At 52.5% G+C, this 12,946-nt stretch overlaps 1 pseudogene; it reads left to right on the top strand.

Moving 5' to 3' along the window:
* The first annotated feature begins 1,347 nt into the window (after positions 1 to 1,347).
* On the top strand, positions 1,348 to 9,003 carry LOC102447559 (uncharacterized; annotated as a pseudogene).
* The last annotated feature ends 3,943 nt before the right edge of the window (positions 9,004 to 12,946 follow it).

Raw genomic sequence — 12,946 nt, 5'->3', positions numbered from 1 at the left:
GAACCGCAATTTGCGTCGCTTTTTCCGCTTCTTTTTTTCCAAAGAGGTTTTCCTGACATTTGGCCCATCTACACTGGGCCAAATGTCAGAACCCCCCCCCCTTTTCAGAACATCCCTTCTTTCTTGTAAAATGAGGTTTACAGGCCTGCTGAAAAAACCCATCTGCTCTTCCGAAAAAATTTTCGGAAGAGCAGACGTGTTCCCTGGACGTGGTAGTTTTTGCAGGATGCCAGTGCAGACAGACCCTCCGACATGAGGAGAAAGTTGGTCCTTTGAGGATTTAGCTCCGCCCCTGCACTGGGGTAACAACCCAGGGCAACCATTTCCCTCCAAAACAAGTGGCTGCACATAAGGATTGATAAGGAATTGGCATGGAGCATCCAGGAGGGAATCTGGGTCCAGGAAGCGGTTCTGACTTGGGGCAGGGGCACACAGAGACACCCTATCCTTGGCAGCCGGCTGTGCTGCGTTCAGTAGCGCTGTAGCTGGGGCGGGCAGGCCGTGTGACAGCCGCTCCCTTCAGTTACCCACTTGAGGCAGGGTTCCTGCTCCAAACTCCCTTGTATACTGAAGCCAGTTTCACCCACTCCAAGCCTCTCCCCCCGTCCCCTCCCTGGACTCTGTTTGATATAATCCACCTCCAACTCCCCCCCCCCACCCACCCCATTTTCTGGGCTGTTCCCTTTCTCCCCCCCATCCTGGGAGGCTCCGATTCAAGGCCCAGTACTGCCCGGGAAGCAGCCAGTCCACCGGCAGCAGAGCGTGCGCTTGGTGGGGCTGCAGGCCCAGCCCTGTTGCCCTAGTGAGCACTGAGCTCTGCCCTGAGCCTTCCTCAGTGACTCCAGGAGCTCAGCGATTTCTGCCAGGGTGTGACCACCTTGAGCCAGGGGCGTCACCTCACGGATGCAGAGTGAAGGGCCACGGAGGGCGTCGCAGTTGCACTGAAGTGTGATTAAAGTAACAACAGAATTCTTGAATATGAGCCGGGGATGTTAAATATCGGTTAATCGAATAGTCGAGTAACCTCAGGAATTCCTGTCGGTTAGTCGACTGTTCTATAGCCCCCGGAGGTGGGGCTGGCAGCCAGTGTCAGAGGCAGCAGTGTGGGGTGCCAGGCAGGAGCTGGTCCATGAGGGGAGCCAGTTTTAAAACCAGCTCCCCTCATGGGCTGGCTGCCTGGCGTTCTCTGCTGCTGCCTGTGATGACGAGGCCGCAGTGCGGGGGTGGCAGCAGCCTCCATCTAAGGCGGGTCTGAGCTCTTGGACCTGGCGTGAGCTGGAAATGAGCCAGGTTGACATCTTGCCCGGCTCATAATACCCTTTAAATTCAGAGCTGCAGCGGGGGTAGATGCCAGACCTGTCGCAAGTGAGGACTGAACCAGGCTGCTAGCCAGCTAAAAAAATTTACTGGTAGGGAGGGAGGGGGAGGGAACAGGTATAGTCTACTCTATGGCATTAACCTATCAGATTTTGCTTATTGGTTAATTAAGCAAAATTGGTTAATTAACTACACTATGACATCCCTGAAGAACAACTGATCAGCAGTGTTCCTTGTGCACTTGTGCAAACGGGGGATTCAAATGCTGCCCAGCTGATGAACACAGCTAGGTTTTTTGTTTCCACTTGTAGTGCACATTCACATATGCCTTGGTGCACATAACAAAATTTGTTCCATGCATGGATGGAAAAACCTGCATGTGGGTGGAAAAGATTAGCGGGACGGTGGCTGACCATGGATTCTGGTACTCGGTTACATGCCAATTGGAAATATCAAAAGTCTCTTTTCCATTTACTGACTCCTTGCTGCGCTTGCTCCCAAGTTCCCCCCTTCAGCCTCCCCACAGCCACTTTGCTCCCTTCATCCCCCCCACTCAGACTGTGTCTCCTTGTCCCAGCTCTGCCCCCACAGCCCCAGAATTCTCCCCCCCCCGATTCCTGCGTGTTCCCCCAGCCCCTTCCCCCCTGCATCCCTGCTCCCCCCCCCTTCACTGCCCCTCCCACATCCTTGTTCACTCCTCAAAGTTTGTTGGCTCTCAGGGCCCCTTCCCTCGCGGGGGTGGGGGGCTGCCAGGGGGCGGGACTGGGTCTCTGGGACGCAGAGGAAAGCCCCCGCCCCACCGCCAGGGCTCGGGTCCTGCAAGGAGCAAGGGGCGCCCCGGTCCGAGTCCCGGCAGCTCCTGCAAGACCCTGCCTAGGACCAGGCTGCGGGAGCGGGGCTGCTCTGCCCGGCGCCCCCTGGGTCCTAGCGCCTGGCGTGTCTCGGGGCGGGGGTTGCGTGGCTGGTGCTCTTATGGACACTGCCCCCCCTGTCCCCATAGATCCCCTGGACGCTAGGACCCAGCAGCGGCCAGGCTGGCTCCGTCCCGGCCGCGGGAAGCGACTCGCTCTCTGCAGCGCCCGGGGGGGGGGGGCACGTGGGGAGCCCCCGCCCCAGGCCAGAGACCAAGCCCCGGCAGGCTGCAGCCGGGAGGGGGGAACCTCCCGCAGGGACCGTCCCGCTGCTCCCCGGGCAGCGCCCCCAGCCCCTGCCCCAGGGCGGGCAGCGCTTGGGGGGCAGGTAAGAGAGACCCCCCCGGGAGCGGCGCCCCGGTGCCCCCGGGCTGCAGGGGGAGGGGTTGGCCTCCCCGCCCGGGCCCGGGGCAGCTGCCGCCTGCCCCGGGGGCGGGGAGGGAGGGGAAGCAAGGCTGGGCCAGGGACCGTGCGGGACAAGGGGGATGGGGCCGCCGGGGGGGGCTGGAGAGGGGCCGGTGCAGCGACCGAAACACTAACTTCTCAGAATTTGCTACTTTGGGTGCAAAATTGAGAGATTTTTCTACCAAAAAACACAGTTCCTCTGAATTTGTGACCCATGGACCAGGAGCAAAAGGCCCCCGCCCAAGGCAAAACACCAGCATCCCCTGAGTCCGTTAGACAGGAGGTAGCAAATTGAGAGATTTTTCTACCAAAAAACACAGTTCCTCTGAATTTGCAACCAGCCAGCAAAGGTAGCAATTCCTGAGCAGTTATACTGAATGTCATGTTTGTATGACAGAAACTGTGACCGTCACAAAAACGGAGAGGTTTCACTTTTTGCCTATACACCGGGCTGTGAGCGCGGGGAGGGAGGGATTTACAGGCTCGTCTCCTTTGCTGCCAGCAGCAGTCCCTGGCCTGGGAAGCTCTCAGCTGGCTCGTCCCCGCACCTGCTTCCCCATTCCCCCGGCGGCCCGGGCTGGCAAGTTGTGCCCCGGAGCCGTGACCGCTGCCTTGCTCGCTGGATGCTTCTAATGTGCTAATTGCGCCTTGCCTGCCCTGTGCTCCGGGGCAGAGAACGGGGGGCACCTCTGGTGCCAGTTGCTACCTCTCCCACTGTACAACCCTGGGGGCCTCCTTTGGTCATCTAACTAGTTTTTCTACCCACCCAAGCAGAAAACACTTGGCTGTGATGTGGGACAGGAGCAAAAATCCTTCCTTTCCAGACAACCCCGCCTGGTGCCTTGTAGCGATGTGCCAGTGTAGTTGATTAACCAATTAACCCATAAGCAAAAGCTCATCAGCGAATGCTATGGGCCACACACATTCTCCCCCACCCCCAATACATTTTTTAGCAGGCTGGTCAGCAGCCTGGCTTGTGACAGATCCAGGACCTAGCCCTGCTGCGGCTCTGCATTTAAAGTGTATTAGGAGGTAGTGGGCAGGCAGCCTGGCTTAGTTCAAGCTTACCCCAGGTCCAAGACTCCGACACTCCCCTTTCCCCCCCTCCCCCCCACCCGACAGTGGTTGATGCCATCCCTGTATCAGAGGCAGCAGCATGGGGTGACAGGCAGACGTCGTGAGGGCAGCTACTTTTAAACTGGCTTCCCTTGCAGACCAGTTCCTGCCTAGCACCTTGGGCTGCTGCCTCTGTATCAGAGGCAGCAGCATGGAGTAGCATGGGGCTCTTCGGGAGTGGGGCCGGATTGCACTGGCTGCCAGCCCTGCCTGCATGGATTATAGAACAACTGAGTAACCGATAAGAATGCATGAGGCTCCTCAACTATTCAATTAGCCTACATTTAACATCTCTAGTGTACTTACCTACCAATGTCTGCATTTCTGACATAGTCTATCCATAGGCATTTTCAATGCCTATTTGTTATCAAGCTGTAAATGAAATAGGTCAAAGATGAGCCTCTGCACAATGATAATAAAGAAGGAAAGGAGGAGTCATGAAAATGACATTCCAAAAGAAAAAAAAAAAGGAAAGGAAAGGAATTAAAAGAAGCCAAAGTATATTCCAAAGGGATTACAAGGAAGGGAGCCGGATTCTGGGGCTCTCAGCTGCAGAGGAGGCACATTTGTGAATGGCTCTGAGGCTTTATTGCAGTCACATAAATGGACAAGGGATTTATTGTCTCTTGGGGAGCATATATCAAATATTGCACTGATTCAAGTCTCCCGCACATCTCAGTTGGCTAGAGCGGCTAGAGAGGGGTTGGGGTGATTAGGCATTGGGGTGCCTTTAAGAACCCAGCCCTGGAAAGCCCAGGTTGACACTCAGGCTACGTCTACACTGGCATGATCTTGCGCAAAAACTCTTTAGCGCAAGAGTTCTTGTGTTAAAGTAATTGCACAAGAGAGCGTCTACGCTGGCATGTGCTTTTGCACAAGAGATGTGCTTTTGTACAAGAGCGTCTGTGCCAGTGTAGACGCTCTCTTGCGCAAGAAAGCTCTGATGGCCATTTTAACCATAGGGGTTTCTTGCGCAAGGAATTCATGTTGCCGGTCTACACTGGCCTCTTGCGCAGGAACAGTTGTGCAAAAGGGCTTATTCCTGAGCGGGAGCGTCAGAGTTCTGTCTTAAGAAGCCCTGATTTCATACATTAGAACGTCAGTTTACTTGCACAAGAAAACGCGGCCTGTGTAGACAGGCAGCATGTCTTTGTGCAAGAGCGGCCGCTTTTGTGCAAGATCGCACCAGTGTAGACACAGCCTCACTGTCCATTGAGAGGGGGGAATTAAAAGTCCCTCTGCTCCCTCCCTCTATTTTTGCAAACACAGATAGCAATTGTTACCCACTTCTGTCTGCCTGCACTCCTGAGCTTAACCCCTGCTCCTAGAACCCTCCTTCCCTGATTTTGCCCCCAGCCCTTATCCTAACCCTGCCTCTAGCTGCTTAAAACTCCACTCCCCCCCAAGTCAATGAGTGCCTCCCCACCCCCACTCAGACACTGGCCTGTAGTGCAATCTGGGGACCACTCGGGGGTTCTCACAACAGCCAGTCTCCCTGTCATTGTCATCTGTGGCCCTTTAGTGAGGTCCCACTCTGGGGAAGGTGGGTCAGGAACTCACTGGTCACCTGAGGAGTCCCTGGGACCCAGGGGAGGTGCAGAGAGAGATACGCGTTAGGGGGACGTGCTGCCTTCGGGACAGTGTTGGGGGGTCCCCGGGAGCGGCTCTCTTCATCCGGCTCTTCTCTGGCATTTGCTTTAGTGCCTCTTCCTGGGAGGCTTTAAAGTTGTCTTGGGGGTTTAGTCCTGGAGGGAACATCTGTCTGCAAAGGAAAAACCAGGGGCTAATCTGGGAGTGAAGTGAACCAGTCCCCTCCCCGCCCCCCAGTTCCCCTTCTCTCACTGCCCGGTTGAATATTAACGTCGCTTCCCTTGCAGATCGCCCTCCCGCCGGGAAATGGCGGAGGTGAAGCCCGCTCAGGTAAGGGCTATATAGAGGGCAAAAAGAGCTAGATAGATTCATGGAGGTTAGGTCCATTAATGGCTATTAGCCAGGATGGGTAGGAATGGTGTCTCTAGCCTCTGTTTTTCTGGAAATGGGTGACAGGGGAGAGATCACGTGAGGATTCCCTGTTGTGTTCCCTCCCTCTGGGGCATCTGGCATAGGCCACTGTCGGCAGACAGGATACTGGGCTAGATGGAGTTTTGGTCTGACCCAGTATGGCCTGTCTTATGTTCTTACAGAGAGGAACAAGTCCTATACATCACAGCTGCTGTGTGAGAATGACTTACAGCTACGTCCTTCTGTAGAGCACAGCTGTCAAAACCAATTGGATATTCTAACTCTCCCCCTCCACGCAGCTTTCAAGGGGTCTGAAGCTGTGTGTTGCCCTGTCTGTGTTGTTTCTCAGGCACAAACAGCATCACTCTTCATCCCCCTTTTTGGGACTAGCTCCAGAGCTCTGTGTGTCAGCAAAGCCCCCAGAGTGACAGTTCCCCTTCTCTCCCCGGACACTGCCTCTCCCAAGGGGACTCAGTGGCCATGTTCCTGGGTTCTAGGAGTCCATGTTCCCCTTGCACCATCTGGGCACAGGTTCAGTTCACGGAATGTCCTTTGTGACAAAAAGTATTTCACATTCTTCCCTGCACCCAGCACTTCTCTCACTTCCCTTCCTGAGCAGGGCCGCCCATTCCCAAACCTGACCTGATCTCCCAGCTGGAACAAGGGGAAGAGCCGTGGGTGCCTGATCTGCAGGCCTGTGAGGAAAGGAAGATTCTGAGAGGCACCTGCCCAGGTGAGAACTCTTATTTCACCCAGATCAGGACTATTGGGCAGCAGATGTCACACGCGCTTTCCACCCATCCCAGGAGTTTCCTTCCCTGTTTTCCTTCCTACTGGTTATAGGATCTGGAGGCAGAATACAGATGCTCAGTCTTTGAAACTTTATTGTGTTGGATTTTTCCTTTGCACTCTTACTCTTTCTCCCCAGCACAGGCGCAATGACACTTGCCTGGATTGACTCTGTCTCCCTGCAGGTGACAAGAGAACGAGTGAGAGTAAGGAGGAGACTCAAACTCTGGAAGTTCCTGGGAAAGTGGAACCAAAGTTGGCCTTTGAAGGGAATTTTTCCCAGTGCTTGGAACAAGGAAAAGCCTGTGGAAATCAGGGCAAGTCAGAGAGGCTGGCTGGAAACCACCCCAAGAAGAAATTGTCTGACTCTATTAACTATGGAGGAGGCAAGGATCCTGAGGAATCAACAGTCCAGCAGACAAACCACAAGAAAGAGCAGCCCAATCAGTGTGTCAAATGTGGGGAAAAGTTAATTCGGAGATCACACCTCGGTACACATCAGGCCCTTTGTGTGGGACAGGAACCCCAGAAATGCCTGGACTGTGGGAAAAGCTTCAGTAACAGCTCAGACCTTGCTAAACATGGGAGAATCCACACGGGAGAGAGCTCTTCTAAAGGCCTTTCCTCTGAGGATTCTGTCAGTCGGAATACAACCCTTATTATGCACCAGAAAATCCACACAACAGAGAAACCCTATACATGCTGGCTACGTCTACACTGGCCCCTTTTCCGTAAGGGGCATGTAAATTTCACCTATCGTCGTAGGGAAATCCGCGGGGGATTTAAATATCCCCCGCGGCATTTAAATAAAAATGGCCGCCGCTTTTTTCCGGCTTTTAAAAAAGCCGGAAAAGAGCGTCTAGACTGGCCCCGATCCTCCGGAAAAAGCGCCCTTCAAAGTAAGAATAAGACCCTCCGGAAAAGGGCGCTTTTTCCGGAGGATCGGGGCCAGTCTAGACGCTCTTTTCCGGCTTTTTTAAAAGCCGGAAAAAAGCGGCGGCCATTTTTATTTAAATGCCGCGGGGGATATTTAAATCCCCCGCGGATTTCCCTACGACGATAGGTGAAATTTACATGCCCCTTACGGAAAAGGGGCCAGTGTAGACGTAGCCGCTCTGAGTGTGGGAAGAGCTTTAGCCACAGCTCAGACCTCGCTACATATTGGAGGACCCACACAGGAGAGAGACCCTACGTGTGCCTGGACTGCGGGAAAGGCTTCAGTAACAGCTCAAACCTCTCTAAACATCGGCAAATCCACACGGGAGAAAGACCTTATCGGTGCCTGGACTGTGGGAAAAGTTTTGTTCAAAAGTCAGCCCTTGTGACACACCAGACAACCCACACCGGAGAGAGAACCCATAAGTGTTTGGATTGTGGGAAAAGCTTCGGCCACACCTCATACCTCACTAGACATTGGGGGACCCATACGGAGGAGAGACCCTATAAATGCCTTGAGTGTGGGAAAAGTTTCATTCGGAGCTCGCACCTTATTAGACATCAGAGAATTCATATGGGAGATAAACTTCATGCATGCCTCCATTATGGGAAAAGTTTCATTGAGAGACCAAACCTTATTAGACACCAGAGAATCCACTTAGGCGAGCGACCCCATCCGTGCTTGGAGTGTGGGAAAAGTTTCACACAGAGATCAGCCCTTGTTATACATCAACGCATCCACACAGGAGACAGACCTCATAAGTGCCTGGAGTGTGGGAAAAGTTTCATTCAGAGAACAAACCTCCTTTCCCATCAGACAATGCACACAGGAGAGAAGTCGCACAAATGCTTGGACTGCGGGAAAAACTTTGCACACTACTCAGGCCTTATTGTGCATCAGAGAATCCACTGAGCAGAGAGACCCTACGTGTGCCTGGACTGTGGGAAAGGCTTCAGTCACAAATCAAACCTCACTAAACATCGGCGAATTCACACGGGAGAGAGGCCCTACAAGTGCCTGGACTGTGGGAAATGTTTCATTCAGAAATCAAGCCTTGTGGCACACCAGACAACCCACACTGGAGAGAGACCCCATAAGTGCTTGGACTGTGGGAAAAGCTTCAGCCGCAGCTCATACCTCACTAGACATTGGGGGACCCACATGGAGGAGAGACGCTATCAATGCCACGACTGTGGGAAAAGTTTCGTTCAGAGCTCGCACCTTGTTAGGCATCAGAGAACTCATAGAGGAGACAAACCTCATACTTGCCTCCGCTGTGGGGAAAGTGTCACTGAGAGACCAAACCTTATTAGACATCAGAGAATCCACACTAGGGGAGCTGGAGAGAGCCTCCCATAAATGTCTTGACTGTGAGATCTTACTAAACATCAGAGAATCCACCAAGTGAGACCCTAGGAATCCCTTGACAGTGGAGGAAGCCTCCATTGGTGCTCAAGTATCAGCCAATCTGCTCCGAGAAGAAACCTCTGAGATGTCACTAGGGTGGAAAATGCCCCAAGCAGCACAAATCCCATATTGGACGGTACTCCAGGGGGTCCGTGAAAAGTTTAAAAATAAGGATCGGGCCCACTGTAGTGTCTTTTCTTTTTCTTTTCCTTTTCTTTTTTTCTTTCTCCCCCGAGGTTGAGGGTGGGTGGGGGGGAGGAGGTCCATGAAATTTTAATAGATTGAAAAGAGGTCTGTACGCTTGAAAAGTTTGGGAATCACTGCTTTAAGCAATCCCCAGGCAGCCCTTCCTCCCTACTGCAGCCCCGCCTGCTGGGCTACAGGTGGAGGAGGGATGCAGAGAAATTCCTCCAGCCCCTCCCTTCCCTTCGCAGACATGATGCCCCTTTCATGGAGCTTGGCAGAAGGACATTTGGGCAGGGGCTGCAGGAGCTGCTGGAACGAGGAAGCAGAGTGAGCTGGGTGCTGGGGCTAAGGGATCGTGTTTGATGATGAGAAAAGGAGATAAGAGAAGAGGGAGTGTATGGGGGCAGGGGGAGGATGCTGCCTCTCTAGAGAAAACTTTTTCCTGGGTGTCTGGCTGGTGAGTCTTGCCCACATGCTCAGGGTTCAGCTGATCGCCATATTTGGGGTCGGGAAGGAATTTTCCTCCACGGTAGATTGGCTGAGGCCCTGGAGGTTTTTCGCCTTCCTCTGTAGCATGGGGCACGGTTCACTTGCGGGAGGATTCTCTGCATCTTGGGGTCTTCAAACCATCATTTGAGGACTTCAATATCTGAGATATAGGTGAGAGGATTATTCCAGGAATGGGTGGGTGAGATTCTGTGGCCTGCGTCGTGCCGGGGGTCAGACTAGATGATCATAATGGTCCCTTCTGACCTGATAGTCTATGAGTCTGAGTTTCTCTGCCTTCTGCCTGCCCCCTCTGCCTTCAGAAAGCAGCACTGAGAAGCTCTGATTCCTACCGGACGCTGTGACCTGATTCCTCCACCCTCTTCCCCCCGCTGTGGCCCCACATGGTCTCATTTCCAGTAGGGATGTGAAGGACTAGTCGACTGTCCAATAAGCGGTGTCCCCAGCTGACCCTGGGCTCCATGTGGTGCTGCTGCTTTGTAATGCCACGGGGAGCACGGGCTAGCAGAGGACTGCTTGAGTCTCCCGCTGAACCGTGCACACCGCACAAGTGTAGACGTAGCCCATGAGCCCTGTGCTCAGGGATCCCAGTTTGATTTCTCCAATCCTGAATATTCTCCAGAGGGCTGGAGATGGAAAAGGTTGCAGATCTGGGATCAGGCAGGAAAATCCCAGTGAGCAGAGCCCTGCAGATCCGTGGCTATCTGCTTTATACCCCCGGGTACCTGCATCCGCCGATACGACTGTGGATATGTTGCCCTGAGTTGTTACCCCAGTGCAGGAGTGGCGCTCAATCCTCAAAGCACCAACTTTCCCCTCATGTCGGAGGGTCTGTCTACATCGGCATCCTGCAAAAACTACCACCTCCAAGGAACACAACTGCTCTTCCGAAATGTTTTTCAGAAGAGCAGATGGTTTTTTTTGGCAGGGGTGTCCAGTGTAGATGGGCCAAATGTCAGGAAAGCCTCTTTGGAAAAAAAGAAGTGGAAAAAGCGACGCAAATTGTTGTGTAGACATAGCCGGAGAATCACATTGTTTTCCCCATTATATCCATTCAGCCTCACCTTTTGCTTTTTAATAATTGACCAGTGATGTCAAATCTCAGGTTTTGCTCTTTTCCAGCTTTTTATATACAATCCCCTCTAATTTCAATGATTTCCTCACATGGTTTAGTTGCAGTAAATTGTTTTTTGGAGGGAAGCCGTTAGCGCTGAGTCATTTGCTTTGTGGGAGGAGGTGTATAGGAAAAGGGGGGGGTCAACTCCCCCCCAGTGGACAACTCCCTCCCCCCCCCATCTCAGAACTGAATTGTTTCTCCTTTTACACCCAGTAACACCAACCTGCTCCTGAAGAACGTGATCAGAGCCAGGCACCGGGTGCTACACCAGCTGCCAACCACAGAGCTGGCCAAACCCTGACAGGCCGTTTCACTGCCCCAAATGGGGCAGAAAAGTGGGATGCTCAAGGGCTGCTCTTGCTTTCTGGCCCTGCTCCTATTGGCAGGTCCCAAAGTGGGCACAAACAGCTGCCCCAGCCCCTCACTTTCCCCTCCCCACCGTCACCAGCAGCTCAGGCCAAATGGCCCCTGGAAGGGTCATTTCTCCCAGTGCTCAGACACAGCCATACCCGGGGGCAGGGGGTGGGGAACATGGTGGCTGTTCTGTGCCAGACAGGGCAGAGCTAGGGCACAGGAGGTGAATGGAAAAGCCACATTTGCCATGGAGACTGCCCAGCTCCCACTGAGTCCCCGTTACTGCCCCCCAACCTCCCTGGTCCCCTCGTGAGCTGCCGGCCACCCACCCCTTACCCACTGCTGCTCCCTCCAGCCACCAAGGGACTCTCCGGCCCCATCTGCCTCTTTGCCCCATCAATGCAGAGTCACCCAGGGCTGCTCATGTCCGTGGCAGGGCTGGGGGGAACCAGCACCAGTTATGTGTTCAGTGCGGAGTGGCTAATTTCTGTAGACTAGCTCCGCACCAATCTACTATAGCGTCTCCCCATTCTCAGTGGGGTCTGCCTCTTCTATTCGGACCATCCATTATGCCAAATACCAGGGTCTTAACTTTTCCCTCATCATTCATTCTGCAGCTATTCCCAATAGCTGTAACTTCCAGGCTACGTCTACACTGGCACCCTTTTCCGGAAATGCTTAAAACGGAACAGTTTTCCGTTATAAGCATTTCCGGAAAAAGCGCGTCTACATTGGCAGGATGCTTTTCCGGAATAAGTGGCCCAGTGTAGACACAGCCCCATTGTATAACCTTCTGCACTAGTATCAGAGGGGTAGCCGTGTTAGTCTGAATCTGCAAAAGCGGCGAGGAGTCCTGTGGCACCTTATAGACCAACCGAAGTGTTGGAGCATAAGCTTTCGTGGGCAAAGACCCACTTCGTCAGATGCACTTAGATGACTACATGCATCTGATGAAGTGGGTCTTTGCCCACGAAAGCTTATGCTCCCACACTTCAGTTAGTCTATAAGGTGCCACAGGACTCCTCGCCGCTTCTGCACTAGGTTTTCTTTGGCTGTATCTTCCTATATAATTCCTCACTGGTCCCTTTCTGCATCCATCCTATTCTCAGGATCTTCCTATAACAGCTCCTCTCGAATGCCAATATCCTTCTCTTCAAATCTTTTGTTATCGCCCATGTCTCTCATCCGTACAACATGCTGCTAAATAAATACGTTTTCAAGATGCTCAGCTTCATTCCTAAGCTAATCACTTTACTTTTCCAGCTCTTATCTATCGCCTTCAAACTCACTCTTGCTTTTGCTATTCTAGTCGCTATTTCCGTCTAGATCATACATCCTGTTGTTCCCCAAGTACGTGAACTTCTCTACATTCTCTAGTTTGAACCCATCTACACTGATCTACTTTCCTATTTCCTTATCTCTTCATCTCTTTGTTATCTATTTCCTTATTGTCTTTGTTTTATCAAAATTACTATTTTCAAATTAGCTTTCCTCCCCGAGGAAACAAGGGTACAGATTTCAAACCAAGCAGCCCCTTATTTTGAAATAACAAGAATCGTCGTGTGGACACTCTGCGTATACATTCGAAATTATGGGGGTTATTTTGAAATAACTCTCTAGTGTAGATCAGGGCTCAGTGATGATGGGTGCGTCCTGGAAGTGTATTGGATTTTCTCAAGAGCCAGGAAGACTTCTTCTGGGTGCAGACTTTGTTCCCCAGAATGTTCGCTAAGGACATGTCTACACTAAGGAGTTTTTTTTTAATGGCTCCCCTTATTTTGGCATAACAAGCATCCACGCTGCCCAGCCTGTTTTTTGGAAATTATAACGCCTGCTTGCGAAGAGGAATAAGCTTATTTAGAAATAGTGATTTGGGGAGTTATTATATAGAAATAATTT

This window comes from Pelodiscus sinensis, chromosome 32, assembly GCF_049634645.1.
Source record: "Pelodiscus sinensis isolate JC-2024 chromosome 32, ASM4963464v1, whole genome shotgun sequence".
NCBI lineage: Eukaryota > Metazoa > Chordata > Testudines > Trionychidae > Pelodiscus > Pelodiscus sinensis.
The sequence above is the reverse complement of the archived record's forward strand: the minus strand, read 5'-3'. Positions and strand labels throughout refer to the sequence as shown.